This window comes from Balaenoptera borealis (genome assembly GCF_965194805.1).
Source record: "Balaenoptera borealis genome assembly, chromosome: 11".
Classification (NCBI taxonomy): Eukaryota; Metazoa; Chordata; class Mammalia; order Artiodactyla; family Balaenopteridae; genus Balaenoptera; species Balaenoptera borealis.
In genome coordinates this window covers 20143327-20164460 of record NC_138868.1, presented here as the reverse complement: position 1 = coordinate 20164460, position 21134 = coordinate 20143327, and the positions used below count along the sequence as shown (strand labels likewise).

At 39.0% G+C, this 21134-nt stretch overlaps 1 protein-coding gene across 19 annotated transcripts in view; it reads right to left on the bottom strand.

Moving 5' to 3' along the window:
* The window catches only part of LRRC4C (leucine rich repeat containing 4C), a 1238963-nt gene that overhangs the window by 8858 nt on the left and 1208971 nt on the right, over window positions 1-21134 (bottom strand). The gene's annotated exons all lie outside the window — the stretch shown is intronic.

Below are 21134 nucleotides of genomic sequence, written 5' to 3'. Positions count from 1 at the left end.
GGGGATTTTCAAAGAGGAGGGTCATCTGATCTAGATTTTGTAAAAGAAATTGATAAAGAAAAGAAAGAAGAGCAGAGGAGCCAGACTGAGCTAAGACAAGGAAACATGAAGGATGCTAGTACAACCAAGGAACCATAAAAATTCCTCTGCGGTGGGAGAATGGAAAGCCTGGGGAAGAGAATGGGAAAGACGCTGGGATGAGATCGGGTCCAGACTGAAGAGTTGGTTATGCCAAGCTTAAGAGTCCCCGTTTTATCCTACAGGCGACATATTCTGTTTATACAAAGAAAGGCTATCATCAGCTTTGTTTTTAAGAATGATGATGTTAGATGAACAGGGAGACAGAAAAGTTTTGGAAGAAACCAGCAGCAAGGAGAAAAATTAGGAAGATCCTCCAACTGCTCCAAGTGAGCCTTAGAGAAAAGTCAATACCAGAGACAAGTGGAGGTTTTTGGTCATCTCTTCCACGCCTACCATCCAAGGTCTTGAGGAGAGAAGGGCTGTCTGTCTCCTCTTTAGGAGTATAACCCTTCTACCAGTGGTGAGCTTCTCAATGTTAATTAGCATTTGTAAATAACTACATCTTCATAGAGTACACAAGACAGAGAAGAGGCTCTTTTCCTATAAAAAGAGATTCTTCACTCAGTAAAGGTATCTGCCATTAGCAGTCCTTAAATATACACCCACATTCACAGAACTGCAGAAAAGGACCTGAATCTCAAGAAGGTGAGGTTTAAAGTCATCGATGCTTTCTGGCTTCAGAGGCTTGTTTTGGTCTCCTTCCCTATGGCAGCAAAGAAATTTGACCACTAGGTGCTGAGTTGTTACTCTTTCTTCCAGCCTTCTGTGGCAAACTGACTTGCTGCCTTTCTCCGGGCTCTTCCAGCTCTAGGTTGACTTTTCACACCATTCAGTACTATGATCATTTGTCCCTGGGTCTGTTTCCTGCACTAGCTTGTGAGCTCCCTGAGGACAAAGGCCATGTCTCATGGTCTCTTCTTAGCCTCCTGACAACACAGTACCTGGCATAGTGATGTGTACCAATGTATTAATCACGCCTTTTATTTTCTGTATTTTCTGATGTTTTGATATGGGGCTTTGCTTATCCTGGAGAGACTACCGCTCCAAGGGCTAGCTAATTCCTAGAGATAGTAAAGGACGGGCCCACAGGCATGCCTTTCATATTCAAATCAACCATGAAGTCAGTACCCCAACCATTTCCTTTATCAGTTTTTACAGGTCTCTTTACACTTGAGCCACTACCCCTCTGCCCTCTTCATCCCAGGGCTAGATACCAGGTAACTGGGATAGCTCCTGTGTTCCAGAACCCACTGAAATTATTCACACCACAACAATGTGGCTGGCAGGCTTCTCACCCTGAGTTAGATTAGGAGTTATCTTTCATTGTAAATTTAAACACAACCTTAAAAACCCTTGTAGATTTCCATTTTAAGTAGAATGTTATTTAAATTGCCAGTGATCATGACCACTGAAAATTTTTCATTCATGTGATTCAGTATTTTCATTGCATATGTTCCCCTTTCCCCAAAACACACTTCTGAAGGTAAGTGGGAATTTTTAAAAAAAAAAGAAAGAAAGAAAAAAGAAAAAAGAACAGCACATAAAATCTCTAATATATTAATTGATAGATGCTTTTAGGATTGGGGTCATAGGGCCCTACTCCTCCATCCCTCCTCCCACCTCCCACCCTATGACTCTCTCTAGAATCCTAGGGTCTTTGGCAACAGAGGTGAAAATAACTGGTTGACTGGAAATAGCACAAAAGTGAAAAAGATAAGTCCTTATTCTGCCATTTGCTACCTTTATCCCTTTAAAATATGAAATAACAAAGGCAGCCATGTCCGGTAGTCAGAGAAAAGGCTCATGAAGACTCTGAATTTATATGCCTGCTTGAACCCCCATGACCCTACAACTGGGAGAGTTACTTCACCTGTCTATAGTTTACTTTCCACATCTGTAAAAGGGAAACAACAGAGTTACTTACTCAAAAGGCTTTTGTTAGCACTGTCACATAATACAGATAAAATTACTAGCTCATAATAAGTAATAAATATTTATTACATTTTAAAATAAAAAGTGATGGGAGCTTCTTCCTCTTATATAAGATAGGAATAACACTAATACTTATTATTCAAAGCTGTGGTAAGGATGAACTGGAATGACCAGAAACATACTATCAGTAAATTATCAGAAACATACTATCAGTAAAACATACCGAAATATGATACATTGCTCTTAATTGTAGAGTATATGCGTCTCCCAGTTTTCAATCCCCGGGTTGTTTTATTTTCTATTTCTTGCTTACTTCAAGATCTTTTTGCTATTGCAATTAATGAGATTGCCTGTAAATCAGTCATAAGTAACAATTTATGAATTATAGTTGGTTCAAAGCTAATTTATAACCTGCAGCAAATAAAGCTTCCTACATGTGCTGAATCGAGTAAACTACTATCAACAAAAGGTTTTCTATTTTAAAATCTAAATTATGTTACTTTCCATCAAAAGCCAGGTTTCAACATCTCTTTCAGAAGATGTTTTTATCACATCAAAAGGAAATCAATTTAAAGGTACACACTTCCATTACGATGTCATCTCATAGCATTTATTTACAAATGGATCTGTGTGGGTTTTGAATTAAACTATAATACTTTTAGCCTTGTCCCAGAGGATATCCTGACTTTTGGTCAACAGACCTTTCTTCTTTGCTTACCCATGCTTCAGTGCACTGAAAGACACAGGAGGAACTTCAGGAGGGAGAGTAGCTAATGGGGATGCTTTGTTTAGCACAGTATCATTGCTAAGTCAGCATAGACTGTTGTCTAGACAATGGAACTAGTTTGCAAGCGAGGTGGGAGAAAGATACATTTAGTTAACCACAATCAGCCCTCCCATCTCAACAGACCACACACTCACAATCATACATATCTGCAACAAACCTCCCTAAACATTGAGAAGCAAAACCCCACATTTAGAAAGGAGACTGAGACCTCCACACCATACCTCACTATCAACATCAACTTGACTTAGCTCTGCCATGGTCTCTATCAGCATCTCTATCCTCTTCTGAAATTCTCCTGCCAAAGCAGTTTCACTGTCCTTAGAGAAACTTGCCCAAAGATCGATCAACTCTTTCATGGAAAGCATTAACAGAAGTCTGTGCTCTAGGATTTTTTGAATCTTTTGCTTCACCTCGGTGTTTTCTCCACTCCTGGATTGTTGTATCATAATTCTTACCTGATCCTCATCAAGTTCCCACATTGAACAATTCTCCTAAAAATCAAACTTCCAGTTCTCAATAAATTCTGGCTTAATCTTCACCATTCCATCCATAGACTCTCCTGGACCTCTGTGGGGTGGTGCTTCCCCTTAGTAAGCCAAAAACTCAGCTCTGTCTTACTAACAGTTTGTGTTGGTGACATTTTCAGAATCAACTTTTTCAACAGAACTAAAGATGAGTTATTCACTTAAAATATGCTTGAACTCCAATCTTTCTGTCTGTCTGTCTCTCTCTCTCTGAATTTGTTGCCAACCCAACATCCTACTCCCATACTCTTTCCCTAGAAAATTTTGCTTAGGAATATTCACTTTCATCCTAAAAAAAAAAAAAAAAAAAAAAAAAAATCACAAAACTATATTATCTGCTTTGGGAGAGGCTGGCCCAACCTTGATGAGTTAATAGAATTTGGTTTAAGCTAGGACTAGGCAAACTTTTTCTGTAAAGGGCCAGATAGTAAATAGTTGAGGCTTTATAGGCCATATGGTCTCCAGTAGCAACTACTCTACTCTGTCATTGTAGCTTGAAAGTAGTTCTAGACAAAGGTAAATGAATGTGCATGGCTATGTTCCAGTTAAACTATTTATGGGCACTGAAATTTGAATTGTATATAATTTTCATATGTCTCAAAATTATCTTAAAAATTTTTTTCAACTATTTAAAAATTCCGAAACACTCTCAGCTCACAAGGCATTCAAAAACAGATGGTGGACTAACCTTTGGACTATAGTTTGCTGAGTTCTTGTCTAAATAAACATTGGTTGTACCATTCGTATTGCCAGAGACTGATCAGGTCTGGACATGTGACACAATTCGGCCAATGAGATGCGAGGAGAGGTCAGCTGAGGGGGTTCTGGGATTTTTTTTTTTTTTTTCTCCCACTAATATGAAGAAAGACAAGGGGAAGGAGTAGTTCTTTGTTCTGTTTCTGGGAATTGTTGTGGGTATAAGATACGGAGAGTTGCTGCAGCCATCTTGTGGCCAAGAGAGGAGGCAGCCTGAGGACAAAGCTGATGTACTAAGGAAGGAAAACATGGAAAGAGGGGAAGAATTTGCGTTTCTGATATTGTGACAAGCAGCTAAATAAATGAATCCTGTAGCAGTTTTTCCTCTGTGTTTTATTATTATGTGCAATAATCAATTCCTTACAGTATAAACAGTTCATTATTTTACTGGTTACTTACAGCCAGACCTACCTGATGCTTTCATAGTCATTCTCCTCTCTCTCTCTATTTCTCGCTATCTCCCGCTTCCCCAAACCAAGAGCAAAGAAAAGGCAAATAAGACAGAAAAATTCTGATTTCTTATACCATTATATACCTGAGACCTACCAAAGAGAACAAAGTAAGATGAGGCAAAATGATTTGCTTATAAGAAAGGGGGCGAGGCTCATCCCCACCTTGCTAAGAAGGCTTTCCATTGTAATCATGTCTCTGGATAGCTCTTTAAATTTTAAAGAGTGCTAGAATACACAGGAAAAGGAAAAGCAACAAATTAAATAACATCATTATCAAAGATAGCTCACCTCCCAAATCAAATTTATTTTACAACTATTTCCTAATATAGTTCATTATTTTTTCCCATTCGAAAACCAGTTTTGCAAATCTGTTGAGCTTTCCTCCCCTCATGCAGGAATATATGGTTCCACACATTTACAGAGAAAGAAAATTTTTGTAAATACGCCCAGGGCTGACCCTCAAGGCAAATGTAATGGAAGTGATACAAGGTTTAAATGGCTGTAACCTGGGTACTGAACCTGTCAAGTCAATAGGAGGCTCTTTAGCTATATACACTGACCTTGCAATGTTTCTAGAAAAAGTTGGGATTTTTAAAAATTGATTTTTAAGGAAAGAAAAACCACCTGGATCTGCATTTTCACTTTTCTAGAAGACTTACCTAACTTATAGTAAAGGAATACATGGGTTTAGTGTTTAGAAGTTGACAAGATTACAATATCATTAGATAAGAAAAAGCAGTGAGTGGAGAGAACTATGTATTAATGTAAGAAAAAACCATAACAACCCATGTGGCTAACATGTTGCTACATTCTGGAGAGTATAAGAAGGGATAGAAAAGAGCTAAGGTGACCATGCCTTCTAGAACTTTACAAACTTAATGGAGCTGTAATACAAATGCATAGATACCTATCAAGAATAGAAAGTGTGGGGCTTCCCTGGTGGCGCAGTGGTTGAGAATCTGCCTGCTAATGCAGGGGACACGGGTTCGAGCCCTGGTCTGGGAAGATCCCACATGCCGCGGAGCAACTAGGCCCGTGAGCCACAACTACTGAGCCTGCGCGTCTGGAGCCTGTGCTCCGCAACAAGAGAGGCCACGATAGTGAAAGGCCCGCGCACCGCGATGAAGAGTGGCCCCCACTTGCCACAACTAGAGAAAGCCCTCACACGAAAACTAAGAGACCCAACACAGTCATAAATAAATAAATAAAATAAATAAATAAAGTATTAAAAAAAAAAAAGAATAGAAAGTGTACATATGTGTATCTAGGTACTAATGTAAATCAGTGTATTTGATATTTAAATGTCATAAAACATTTAAATGTCATAGATAATCAGAAAAAGTTTTAAGAGTGTTTGGGATTTTATGTAGGTCCTTAAAGGGATATAACCTTGCATTGAGGCAGGTGGTAGAGGAAGGCATAGCTGACTTGTAAAAGAAGAGGAGTAGGAGCATGAAATAAAAGAAAAATGACTTAATGGAAGCAGAAGACTTATACAGCAGAATTTAAATAGTTAAGTTGGCCCAACTGAGGGGCACTGAATGCCTGGTAGGAGAGTTTGGATTTGCTTCAATAAAGAAACTTAGGAAGACACTCCAGGCTCTTAAGCAGGAAGGGCATTGGTGAGAGCATTATTTTAGGAAGGCTCCATCCTAGTGCATAAAAGAAATTGGAAAGAGGAGTGGTTGATGGTAAAGTCAGATGACTTCAATAATCGACATCCTTAGCATTACTTTAGAACAGAATGGAACTGATCTTCAATCTGATTATCTGACTACTCAGACATGTATAGCTTCAAATTAATCATCCCTAGTTGAAATCCTGTAGAGCATGAAATGCCAGTGAAGGCAAAATTAGCTTCTGTATGTAGTCTCATTAAAAAATACCGGTTTACACAGAGGGAGCAGGGTATCACTTTTGAAACTCTGACGCACAAGTAAGGAAAGATGCATTTTTGATCTCTAATGCTGCTCATGTCCACGTTGTAAATTATACAAAAAGGACTATGAAACACACATTCAGTTTTGGTTTCTTGAGGACATACTGTACTTTCCAACTTGAAACAATGTTGAAGCATAGAAAGACACCCAATCTATATCAGCAAAACCTAGTGGAACAAAAACCAGATTTAGAGTAAAATGAGGTGAGTTAGAGGGTTGGCCAAGTATTCTTTGGCATAACCATTCTTTGGTAAATTAGCTTTCTCTGAACTGCACCTTCCTAAGTGGGAGTGATGATAACATTAATAGACATTGAGAGGATTATATGAATTAAATGGTGTACCATATACTGAAAGAAAATTCCCAAACCTGCCCTGCACCTTCGTAAATGCCATTACCACATATCCAATTGCTCAAGGCAAAAATGTAAGGATCTTCCTTGACTTTTCTTTTATTTACATTCAGCACAACCCTGTTCATTAAAATACTGACTTTACTATTAAAATATAAGTGTCTATCTACGTTTCCTCATTGTCCCTTTCTAGCCAAATCATCTTCATTTCTAACTTGGACCACTGAAACACCCTCTTACCAGTTTCTTTACTTTTGCAATTGCTTTACCACAATTAATTCTTCATACAGCATGTAGAATGAAGTTTACAAATATAAATATGTTCATGTCATTCTTCAGCTGAAAATGCTCCTATTGACTTCATACCCTTTTAGAGCAAATTGTAAACTGTTTTGGCCTCCAACATATGATTATCTGATAGTTGCCTAATCTCTCTTATCTTTCAACTTCTCTTCATTTTGCCTTCTGTCTTCAACCATATTGAATTTTCTTTGTTCTTCAAATGCTCCAAGCCTTTTCCTTTCTCATGACCTTTGCACTAAGGTTCCCTCTGCCTGCAACACGTGTCCTTTGGTTTTTGCATGGTTGATATTCCTTGTCATTCAAGACTCCCTTTAAATTTTACTTTCTCAGAAAATTCTTTCTTGATCACCCAGCCTAAAGCAGACCCTCCATCACCATCAATCAGATTACCATTTTAACTGTCATCAGAGTACTTCTAATTTAATACTTTCCTCATATATTTCAATGTTTATTTTCTTACTGCCTGTCTCACCTGAGTGGAATGTTAAGTTCCTTGGAGGAGAGTCTTATCTACTCTAGTGATATTCTTCCAGAAAAATACTCATCAAACATTTGTTAAATGCATGAATGAATGCATGAGTGTTCAAGCAGATGGAAGCAGTTTGTAGATAATTAAGGCTATACGCTCACTGAGGATCTAAATAATGTCATATTTACTAATTGATCCTTAGCATCTAGTAGAGTCCAACTCACATAATAGAAATTTCATTAATTTCTGGAATGATCCTTGTCCAGTTTTTAGTTATTTTCATAGAAGTCTTCCTACGGAGAAAAGGTGGAGAGAACAAAGCAATATAAAGTTCATTTCATTGTCTTCTTGCTTTCTTTGTTTATTTTTATTTTTAAAATTTTCTTTATTTTTTTGGAAGGAAAATCCTTCCTTATTTCTTTCTCTTTATCTGTTCTTGTCAATAGCAGCCCTGTTTTTAGTTTGGCCAGACAATGCCCTCTGCTGTATGTGCCTAAAATAACACGATTGCCTTAAAAATTAAAAATAGATGATGCATTAAGTTGTTTCCATGATTTGCTTCACGTGATACCCACATGTAATGCAGAACTAAGGAGGCTTGACTCAGCTTTCGGGTCCCTCCATTAGGTCAGACCACTTAGAGCAGAGAACAAGAATTCTTATAGACAGAAAGTCAAGTCATCCTCAAATCTTCTTTAAAATGGAAGAGTCCCTTGATCATCACATTTCTGCTTCTAGAACACATTTGAACCATTAATTAGAAAATCCTTGGGTGAAAAAGGTCTAATTCTTCCATCACAATCGAAAAGGACAGCATGGATTAGGCAAGGTATTGGGGTAGGCGGTGGCAGCTCCAACTTTGTCTTAGCAACAGAAAGTCAAATCTACTTCATGTTAGGAAAGCAGACCTAGAAATATAGCTAAAGACTTGGCAAGGCTAAAAATAAAATTAATTTGTTTTTTCCCTGCTTGTTTAGCCTCACATGATGCAGGAGAGATAAGCATACCTAGTACGTAGTTTTGGCTGTTTATGAATCCTTTTGATCATGTTCACTTTCTGAGCTTGATTATTTATAAAGAAATGAAATACATATGACTACTTGTTTCTGGAATTAAAGGGTGGGATTTGAGGTGTTCAGGGCTATGTTTGCATTTTTATGATAGTTGCTTGCTGTGTTGGTTTAGTGAAATGCATAGCCAAGGAAAAAAGCTTAAAACCTCAAGTGCCATATACTTCTTGATATTTCACTCTTCAGGAAATGAAATCAGACAGTACCAATGATCAGAAACGTGCCTGTTGGTAACAATACCTGCATTCTCTTTTGCACTAATATTTTTAAGGCTGGAGCCCTCCCAATGCATGAAAACTTCACTTCTCTCCCTTTACTTTTTGTTCTTTCTTTTTTCTTGGATTCAAGGTCCACCAAATGATTAATATATGCATTTCCTTATCTCCAAAATTGGTGTTTTCTTTTTATACTATTCCTGAGGGAGATTTGCAAAGTAACACTTTGCACACTTTGTGTAACAATACACAGGGACCTAGACAATAACTGTCTAAGAAAACATAACCCAACAATGGTTTCCCAGTGCTTACAGAATAAAGCCTAAATCTCTTGCATCCTCTACCCACTAGATGCCAGTAACACCCCCAATTGTGACAATCTACAGTGTCTCCAGATATTGCCAATGTCCCCTGGGAGGCAAATTTGCCCTCTTGAAAACGACTGCTTTAGTGTGACATGTAAGACACTCCCCGATGCTGAGCCATACTGCTTTCCCAGTCTTATCTCCCACTGTTCTCCATAGTACAGTCTAGGCTGCAGTCTATTTCTGATTCTAAAAATATACTCCCTACTTTTCCTCTTCAAAGCCTTACTCCTGTTTTTCCCATGCCCTGGGATGTCCTACCCTGATTTTTCTTTCAAAATTGTACCCAAATTCAGAGACAATTTTACAATGACCATTTCTACTAGATTTTCTTTGGTTTTACTGGCCAGTATTAACTCATCCTTCTCCTAAAGATCTGTAATGTCAAGATTACAGCATTTATCAAATCTGTGTTTGAATGCAAATGTTTGAGAATGCATTCAATCCAGTTAATCATAAGCTTCTTAAAGACAGGAACTGGATGATGTCTAGGTACTCAGTAAATATTTGCTGAGTTGCAGTACTGAAAAGTAGTTCACATTTCAATTCATAGTCAGGAGTCAGGTTGATTAGCTAAGTTTATCAAGGTCTAGTGATAAGACCCATATGTAAACCAAAAAAATAAAAATAGTACACAATTTAGTATATATGGTAAAGAGGGTTCTCAACAATAACTTCTTGCCCTCCCAACCCCCCAAAAAAACTTATAAATAAATTAACATTGAGAAGAAGTAGATTATCAAAAATCGGCATGAAAATGGGTGATTGAAAACAATAGATTAGGGTAAAAATCTATCCTTACCAGCAATAAAGTGTATCCTAAATATGACATTAGAGTACCTGGCACATGGCATACACTAAATATCTGTGTATTAAATGAGAGGGAGAGAGAGAGAAAAAGAGAGAAAGAAGGAAGGAGAGAGGAAAGAAGAAGGAAGGAAGGAAGGAAGGAAGAATAAATGGGCTCAAGAAAAGGTTGGTTGGTATAGATTACCAACTACTTACATAACTAAGTGAACTCTAATGGAATATAGAGACTTTTTAAAAATCAAAGATTCAAATGTGTACAGTAAAACTGCCTATAGGTTGGATAATTTGATTTATATACTCTATTATTGTGAGGATACATGAGTTAATACATAAAGAAGGATTTAGAACAGTGCCTGGTACACAGTCAATACTGTATGAATGCTTGTTGCTGTTTTTCTTGTTATTTGTCAAGTCCTGGTGACAGTTGAAATCCAATTGTGGAGAATGATTGATGCATCAGACTATTATAATCTGATGTTAAAGCAATTTGAATCATACAATCACATTTTCTTAGTTTGATTTCTTACCAGCCACCTTATTTAATTATAATTTGCTTTTCCATGAAAATTCATAGTTCAATCCCTGGGTTCCTAAGACATTCATGAATGGATTTCAAACGATTTGTAAATCTTTTGAAATCATATGCACATTTTCGTATAAATGTGATTGTGTATTTTTATAAGAAGATTATTCACTGGTTTTGTCATCACATATTCAAAGAGATTTATGATACCAAAAAAGTTTAAATTCCACACAAAAAGATTTGACAGACTAAAGTATTTGAAGGATTTGTTATAGTTCTAGCTGTAGTTTAGCAAATTGGCATTCTGTTCTATATTCTATATTTTGTATGTGTTTAGTAAGTGTGACTACACCCTTCTCATGATGAGCTACCAAAATCAAATTTCTGAGATTAAAAGACTAAGGACTAGACCCAGGTCTTGAATAAATTCTTCCAGACAAATGTACATTGGGAAAGGTCTTGGAATGCAGTCTTCGTTTTTGAGGATGAGCCTTGTCACACACCTTAAACTTGGTACTCAGTGAAAATTTGTCCCTCCATGTCATTTCTTTAAGGAATTTGTGTCAGTGTAAGAATCAGAATGCTGCACGATGCAATGGGATCCAGAGCTTCCTCCACAGAAAGGAAACGGGAACTTCTCTGCTCCAGAACTTTCCTTCATTTTGCCATAGTTTATTCCTCAAAGGAAAATACACGGAGATAGTGTAGGTGAATTGTTGTGTTTATCTATCTCTTAGAATATTTTGGGTAATCATGACTGATGCCAAAGGAAAAAATATCATGCTTATTATTATTAGTGAAAGTCAACTGTTTAACAAGAATGAGAAAAAATAATATTCCATTAAAACAAATACAACCAAGTCCCAATAAGAATACCCCACTGCCAAAAAAAAAAAAAAAAAAAAAATGTTGAATGAGGTTGAATTGCAAAAACTAGACACATGTTTTAGCCTCTCAAGATGCACAATATGATGTTTTTCTCTAGACTATCAGTTTGAAAAAGGGAATAAAAGGAAAACAAATAAAAGAGAGTGAACATTTCCAATTATACTCAATCAAAATATGAAAATTTATTTTTCTCCTCATGACATTCTCCTGTTGGTCCACAGAGGCTAATATTTATTCTTTTGTCTTTCTACATGTGTTTGTACATTAACATTAATATTTATATATATTTTCTGTCCAGGTTAATAAAAGGGCAAGTAACTAAAGAAGCTTTTGAAAATCTAACAGGTCCATCTTAAACATAAGTCCTTGGCAAGGTAGGAAGGGAAGGATTTGATATCCAAAAGTTTTTAATACAATTAATGACCTTGCTTCCCATGCTTCCTTTGGATTGATGACTATCTGGGAAGAGTTGATAGTCATTAACCCGCAACTGCTCATGAATCCTTAGGGAATGCCCTGTGCTAAGGTGATCATTGCCTTTATAGGTTGAAAACAAACAAACCAACAAGAGCACCCAAAAGGCATATGGATTTTTGTAATTAATTGTAATGCAATTTAAATTGACATGTAAATTTATTTATTTGTTTGTTTATTAATTAATTAATTTATTTATTCTGAAAAGAATAAATATCACATATACAAAGCCATTCAGATTTTTAAATCACCTTCTAATATTTCACCAAGTACTTTCTTCGCTATTATTAAACAGTGCAAAGCCTTAATTTCCTAGACTGTGATCTCACACACACACACATATACACACAAACATATATGTATGTATATATATATGTAAAAATGTCTGGGATTCATTTCATAGTAGGATGCTCGGAAAAAGGATCTCTAACGTCATTTCAGCTCTAGCTCTAATAATATATGATTCTAAGCATGCTCACCAGCGCTGTGTGAACTTTACCGCTGAGGGAACTATTTCCACTCTGTAACTGCCTGTCACTGATCATCTGAAACACTGTGCTAAGACATCCCTAACATAAACAACAGTCAAGAACCAATGCCAGTGTGCATCCTGAGCATGCATGTGATGGTGTGGATAATTACAAGGAGGCTGGTGTTCAGAGGGAACCAATAAGGTTTAAACAGTCAGTGAAGGCTAAGCGGACATGAGATTTAGTAGGATATGTACATTTGGATAAGCAAAAGGTCTGGCATTCTAAGAGAGAGAAAAACATAGGCATTTATTCCTTCAGTAATATTTGCTGTGTGCTTACTGAGTGTCAAGCAGGGTCCTCAATTCCTGACACTTAGGGCCAAGTTCTCCCATCAAGAATCTTACAGTTTAGTGTGATTCTTAAGTGAATAAACAAGGAGCTATAACACAGCAGAAAGTGCTAGGGAAGAATACACAGTGTGGTTTAGGAGCAGGTAATAGGAAACACATACTAGCAGAGAGAGAGAGGGAGAGAGAGGGAGACAGAGAGAGAGGGAGAGAGAAGGAGAGAGGGGGAGGGGGGAGAGAGGGGTGGAGGGGGGGGACAGAGAGAGAGAGGGAGAGAGAGAGGGAAGGGAGAGGGAGAGAGGGAGAGAGGGAGAAGGAGAGAGAGAGAGGGGGAGAGAGAGGGAGAGAGAGAGAGAGAAGGGAGAGGGAGAGAGAGAGGGAGAGGGGGAGAGAGGGAGAGACAGAGGGAAGGGAGAGGGGGAGAGAGAAGGAGAGGGAGAGAGAAAGAGAGGGAGAGAGAGGGAGAGAGAGAGAGGGAGAGGAAGAGAGAGAGAGGGAGAGAGAGGGAGAAGGGGAGAGGGAGAGAGAGAGAGGGAGAGAGAGAGAGAGGGAGAGAGAGAGAGGGAGGGAGAGAGAGAGGGAAGGGAGAGGGATAGAGAGGGAGAGGGAGAGAGGGAGAGAGAGGGGAGAAAGAGAGGGGGAGAGAGAGAGGGAGAGAGAGGGAGAAGGGGAGAAGGGGAGAGGGAGAGAGAGAGAGAGGGAGAAAGAGGGAGAGAGGAAGAGAGAGAGGGGGAAGAGAGAGAGGGGGAGAGAGAGGGAGAGAGGGAGAGAGAGGAAAGAGTTTATTGGAAACAGGCATGTGGTAGGTGGGAAATATATGGCAGTGAGTATGAGCATAGGGCAAAGAGATGCACGACCTGATTTCTACTAGGAATATATACTGAAAACCTGTGGGATAAGGTAGGATAAGTAAAACAGCACCAGACTATGAAAAATAGACCAAAGAAATGGAAATTCTATATTGATTCAGGGATGGGTTGTAGGGACTTGATTTTTCTCCTTTTGTTGGAAGGGAATAGGACAGTGAGAAGAGTATTTAAGGAAAAGCAAATTTTCAATAATATGGGGTATGGAGAGGAAAGAGGGCACTCTGAGACCTGAAGGTCAACTACAAAATTATTTCAATAATTGAGGTTTGAAAAAACGAAGGCCTGGGCTAAGCTCTGCTTTTTACCTAAAATACAGCCTGACATGATGGCATGATTTCCTATCTCTGGTCTGCAACCCTTAACTTGGTGAGACTCCCTTTACACTTCACCAACTCCCCTGATTCCTGACCCCTCATTGGCTGCTTTCTCTTCTGTATATTTTGGACTATCTATAACATCAGAGCAAGTCCTATACATCTGGTCCTGGCTCCTACTGAAGATCTCGGGGCCACCGCCTTCCAGTTTTCAGCATGATTTAAGAGTTTAATAAATTCACCCAAATGACCCAGAAAAACCTGATAAGGAAACTCTTTGAGTCTGTGTTTATGAGTTCTGAGCAAGGGGAGGAAACAGAGTAGACTCTCTGACTTCCAGGCAATGTCATTTAATCGGAATGCAGATAGCAGGGATGGCCTCCTAATTGGACCTGGAACTGGTTTCAAGTAACCTCAACACTGTTAACATTGCATAATGAGGAAACCTTGCTGATGACATGTCAGATCATGGAAATGACTGTACTCAGCGATTTCTTTGTTTCCCCCTAATGACCACAAAAGAGGGAATTATATGGCAAATGCAGACATTTGGAAATGGGATCCTTACTTATTTACTTAAGGAGTCCTCATTTTGCTCTGGGCTTGTTAACCAGAGGTCATGCATACCGAAACCACGTCCTCTTTTTTTGCACAGTTCTTTTATAACTGATTTGCTCTCAGTTACCATGGAACCTTGCAAAATGAGGACTTGTTTCCAGCATGCACAAGCTTCCGTTAACACAGTACTGCACAAAGCCAAAACTCCCTGTATTCATTTGCCTACAGTGCATCATTTCCAAAAAATATACCATGGAAAAAACTCAGGAATATACATGAAAAGCAATAAAGAACGGGATCCCCTATGGTGTCTCGATGGGATAAGAAAGTAGGGAAGCCTCCCTGTTTAAGCCATTACTTAACTACTTGTTTTTGGTTTAGATAATGAAAATTGCTTCTCAGTTATTTCTCCCACCATCTTCCTTTGTTCTCTAAAGAATGCATTTTAGAAAGAATAGTCCAACTGAAAAAACACAGGGCTGACCGTCATATTCCAATATAGATATTATAGATGCAGGGTGACACCTGATACAAGCCACTTAAACTTTCTGCGCCCTCTGTAAAGTGAAGACAGAATATGTGCTCTTACTATGCCAAAGGAATACTGGAAAGATAAAGTTGATCCAAAAATAAGTATGACCAAGAGTAAAGTCCACAAATGAGGGCAATTATGATATGGTTGTCACTCTCACACTTCCCAGTCCCATCTTTTAAATGTAGCTGCCACGTGAGCAGAAACAGAATGTGGGTGGAGATGTAGGTCAAACTCTAAGATCAGTAGTTGGCAAACAACTGCTCACAGGCAAAATTTGGCCCAGCGTTTGTTTTTGTCAATAAAGTTTTATCAGAACACTACCACACCCATTTGTGTCTGTATTTCCTATGGCTGCTTTCACGTTAATGTGCCAAATTGTATAGGGGTGCTAAACTATATGGCTTGCAAAGCCAAAATACTTACTCTTTGGCCCCCTATAGAAAAAGTTTGTTGACCCTCTTCCAGAGCACGTGGAGAGATTCTTTTTCTTACCCACTCTCCTCAATCCCAAAGCTACCAGGATGATCTATTAGGACATGAAAGAAAAATATTAAAATTTCTATTTATAATTCACTTTCACCTAAGAAATAAGAGATTAAGTTCCGCCAATTTGGCAACAGTGCCATGTGTCCTGTAACATACATGAGGAATCCTGAGCAGGAGAGGGAGTTCCACAACACAGAGGGGTTTTCTGTGGTGCCATTACTTGTCCTTATGGTTTCAGCACACTGTGATCTACTGCTATTTCTGTGTGTCTAGCTAAGTGACTTCAGGGATTATTTTGTTTAGTTTTAACTAAACTAACACTCACAAAATGGAGAAAGGGACTTAAAGGGATTCTTCCAAAGACAACACAGAACGAATATTCTAGTCATAAAACAAGCATAAGCACACAACAAATAAAAACGGCAGAGCTCCTGGTGTGAGCTCTCTGAAGCCATACAATGATTATATATCAAAGAAATGTTTGTTCTGTTTAGTCTTGAATACATGCGAGTGCATGTGGACATGTGTGTGGGGAAGGGAGAGTAAAGATCACTCTCTCCAGCAATCCTGTCCCATCACACTCTTGTCCCAGCTGTATATGCACTTCTGAACTCACTAGGTACCCACCAACAGCTCTGACTGATATCTGGCTTCTTTTGCATTTTTTTCTACACACGCCCTTTTTTCTAACCAGCAACACTGAAGCACATTGCTGTGCAAAATCAATTCCTTATCTGTGCCTGGGACTGAGGATTGTATTTCTGCATGCCCCTTCAGATCCTGGGAGAATGACCTGAAAACAGTCTGCAGACCTTGCAGTTACCCTCTCCTTATTTTTCTTCCTCTTTCCCTGCTGAAGTGTTCCTCCTCTCACCATTTATTAGATGGTGAGTTAGAATTAGCTGGGTTTAGGCTTTAAAACTCATGAACATGGGACCCAAATTAAGAAGAATAGACTTTGAGAATTTTAATTATAAAAAGAACCCTAGGGAACTAGGTAAAAACTCCATTTCCTCATTCACTATACGGAGATCTTGTAAATAACAACTCTGAATCTCATTTCTCCCAACCTATAAAATGGATGTGATATTATCTGTCTTTCCTTATTGTTATCAGGATAACTTTTTTTATTTTAATTTTTTAATTTATTTTTTGGTTGCGTTGGGTCTTTATTGCTGCACCCAGGGCTTTCTCTAATTGTGGTGAGCGGGGGCTACTCTTCATTGTGGTGCGTGGGCTTCTCATTGCGTTGGCTTCTCTTGTTGCGGAACATGGGTTCTAGGTGTGCGGGCTTCAGTAGTTGTGGCACGCGGGCTTCAGTAGTTGTGGCACACGGGCTCAGTAGTCGTGGCTCACGGGCTCTGGAGCACAGGCTCAGTAGTTGTGGCTCACGGGCTTAGTTGCTCTGCAGCATGTGGGATCCTCCCGGACCAGGGCTCAAACCCGTGTCTCCTGCATTGGCAGGCGGATTCTTAACCACTGTGCCACCAGGGAAGTCCCTGTTATCAGGATAACTTGAGATACTTTATGAATCGTGAGATAATTTAAAACCAGAAGTATTACACAGACTTAGGAGACAGATCATTTTTTATTTTGAATTCATTCTAAAAACAAAACAAATCAGAAAGTTGTAGGGGAGAGGAAGACAGAGCGAAAAACAGCACACAGCTTTCTATGTGGCAGTTGCTCTAAGTACTTTACATACACTATTTTATTTAATCCTCATAATAAATGCATGAAGTAGATACTCTGTTAGTTTGTCACTTACCCCAAATCGCACAATTAGTAGCTGACCTCAGATCCCTCTAAGTCCACCCCTTTTAATCACTGTACTGTATGAACACACTTTCTACTAGCTGTGTAACTTTTTGGATACCTGACTCACTCTTTTGGCAACTCATTTTCCTCATTTATAAAGGGGTGAAGAAAAGCACCACTACAATGGTGTACTGACTGCATTATCATGTCTAATCCTAATAAAATCCCATTTCTTAGAAGGGGTCATATTCATTTGTCTTTGAGAAACCAAGACAGAGTATCTAAACACTATATCCAAGGTTTACAGCCAGCCTGTGATGGAGCCGGAACTTCAACCACCAGCTCCAGATCCATTTTCCTTCCAGCACATGGCCTGGCAGTAAATTTTGCGGCATTAACTAAGACGACCTAAATGAAAGTACCTAGTAAATTGTCTGACACATAGTAGGTACACAATATATAGTGTGTTTTCTTCTTTCTAAATAAACTCCTCCTTTCTCTTGGAACATGATCAGTGCAATGATTTTTTTTAATTTATTTATTTTTATACAGCAGGTTCTTATTAGTTATCTATTTTATACATATTAGTGTATACATGTCAACCCCAATCTCCCAATATTCACCCCACCACCAGCTCCCCCCACCACCCCCGCTTTCCCGCACTTGGTGCAATGATTATATGTTCCATTTAGAAGTCTGAAAATGATGATGGAAGAGAAACATCAGTCCGGGGTAACTAAATCAAGGAAAAGCCATATGATACGTCGACTGCAGACTTTCAACTGGCAGCCAAAGGTTCCTTCTTACAAGCATGTGCCACTTTAGTAAACTTCACTCTCAATTCTTTTGTTTTTGAGGAAAAACATTTCCAGCTAATAACACAATTACACTTAAGTATCAGAGTTCATTTTAGTATTATTGCATTTGTTAAATCTAACTGAGTCCGGATTACTTCCTCATTGCTAATAAGAGAGAGGGAGAGGGAGGAAAAGGAGGAGGGGAGGACCGAGGGGGGAGAGATGGCTGTGAAGGTTAAGGGAAGAGAAAGACATATACACAGAGTGGCAGAGGGAAACAGAGCACTGTCAATGCTACATATAGCCTCAAGTCCAATAAACGTCAAACTCGCTGCCCACGGTTTCTATGGAAACCCCTTAAGTTAAGAGTGGAACTACAGACATTTTTTTGGACTGCAATTCATAAGCTGTTTATATAATTATGATGAGACATGAAGCTGTATGGACAATACTATTATCATCCTCACAGCATTTAGAATTCAACGAACAGGTATGGCCAAATAAAAAGTTAATTTTTAAGATAAATCATTAGCTTCGCGTGACTTGCATGCAAATAAAATGCGTATCGTTCTTCCAGGACTTCACACGTTATTTCCCGCTGGCGAACCCCAAATTAGCCAAGTGACATTCGTTAAGAGGGAGTTCTTCGGAGGCCTCATACCAATTATCCCCTCCCCCATGTCCAGCGAACAAAACCAGGGCCACAGCATATTTTCAATTAAACCCAGGATAGCACCAAAGTGCAGCACAGCTGGAAGAGCAAGCACATTATGACCCCATAGATCATTTGTGAGCAATGAATCGGTCTCTGGTGTTTTTCTGTTTTATAGGCATTTGAATATAAAAATAAAGAAAATAGGTTTCAGATTAGTTTTTGCTTTCCAAAATAAACAACCACTTTGAGGCCATTATTCCTGGTGGTCTGTCAAAGAATGATTGGAAGCCATGACTTTTCTGTCTCTGCTGGTTGGAAGAGGTGTGCTGAGACTTAAACTTGGCCTCAGGGAAGCATCGGATTGATGGACTCATTCATATCTTTGTTCCTTCAGTAAACAAGCACATAGTTTCCACCTACTATGTGTCAGGCACTGAGCTAGGGACAGGGGAGGCTAGGAGATTACACTGTAGCTTAATTATGGACCTTTGAGAAGGGAATACATTAATTTTGTTGATAGATATTTGTGGAGGGGAAACTGTGGCTCACAGGCACTAGACTAAATAGATAAATAAATCCAGGATCCTGCCTTCTAGGAGCTTACAATTTAATAGAGACAAAGAGACACATGACCCTAAGTCATAGAGCAAGGAAGCAGTGCTCCTGCCTCCTACCTCCCAATCTTCTCTCTCTATAGGTAGAACTACCACCCACGGATGCTGTGCTACAGTAGAAGGTAAATGTGTTCACGCGAATGGCATCACTGGCTGGTGGAGGGTGGGCAGCTTCAGGAATGTTTCCACAAGAGACACACATTTCCACCTCTGTCTATGGGCCACCATGGCCCGGAGATCATCTTTAGCCCATAAAATATGACTGAAGGGAGAGGCACTCACAAGAGAAGGATCCCAAGGAGAGTCATCTCTGGTGTCAAGCTGGGACCATGAAGGCTGTTTCTAAAGTGGCAAAGATAAACCTACATGAAATTTGTAAATATGACTCAGGGCCTATGAGTATGTCTTTCCTACTCATTTGCAGCCTGTTTTTTGCAATTCAGTAGTGGTTTGCAGTAGCTTGGCTACCCACAAGTTGCTCGTGTTGTAGCAAAGCCAGTCTTTGGCTGTTATTGGATTTGACAGTGTATAATGAGCCACTTCACATTAGCTGCTGCTGTAGTGTTCAGCATATTGTGGCAAAGATTTAGCATGAATCATCACCTCACCTAGCTCTCCGTTGTGGTCTCTATGCTGTAAACAGGCAATGTGTTTGCCAAGCTAAGGGGAAAGAAAGCATCCATTAGAACAATTCAGCACATTTCTCGATCTGCTGCTACCACCATCACCACAGACAACACTGGTGACAATATTTATCAAATTGCCACTGTATTTTAACACTCTCCCAGGCAGAAAGCCAAGGCAGCTATTTTAACCACTGGCCATATTGAACAATGCATTGTTTAATGCCAATAAAAAAAAATGCATTTAGAGTCAGAAGATCTGTGGTCTACACTTGGTTCTGACTTATTAGAAGCTTAACCTTAAGCAAGTCACGTTTTCTCTCTGATCCACCGCCCTGTTCAGAACCACCTCTTAAGATCAAATGAGATCATGTATTTTGAAGATGGAGAGGAAATAGTTAAAGAAACACTCTGAATTATTAAAATCAAATGGGATGTTAAGAATCTGACATAGGCATTTGCTACAAACTCTAACTGGGATTTTTTTTCCACATCCCGAAACAGGAGAGATACTAACATTTCTTCCTCCTACCCATCCCTCATCTCCCCAATATTCCCCTCCCAACACCCCTGTGGCAATGGCAGATTAAATATTAGAATCAAAGATCGAGGGTCACACAGTATTTGGAGCAAAGCAATAGAGCTGGCATTTTGCAAAGCATAATGAGTAACCTAAATGATTTTTAATTCCAACAAACTACAGATCTTTCCAACCCAAGCTTAGACATACAGTTGGTGCAAACTGTACAAAGAGGAAGCCCCTAGCAAATGCAGATGGGAAAAGCCCATGAAATTAGCAATCAAGATCAAGTGACTGACACAGATATTGAAATCACCAAGAATTATATCAGGAGGAGGTTTGGAGAGAACATCAGGGAGGCAGGTGTTAAACTCTTCAAGGAATAAGGAGGAGGGAAGTGTGGGTCTGTGGTTGACTCCAACAAGGAGGCGTTAGCAGGTGGTATAGTCTGATGGTGTAAGCTTCAAAGCTGGGCATTTTACTGTGTTAGATAGTTTTGTTTGGAACAGATAATGTTAAGTAAAAGGGCTTCTCAAACTTCAAAGCAATACATCACTAGTGAATAGTATTATTACTACATAAATAAAACTGAATATGATTAACATTTATTTCAGATCTGATGTGTGGATTTTCCATCATTGGGT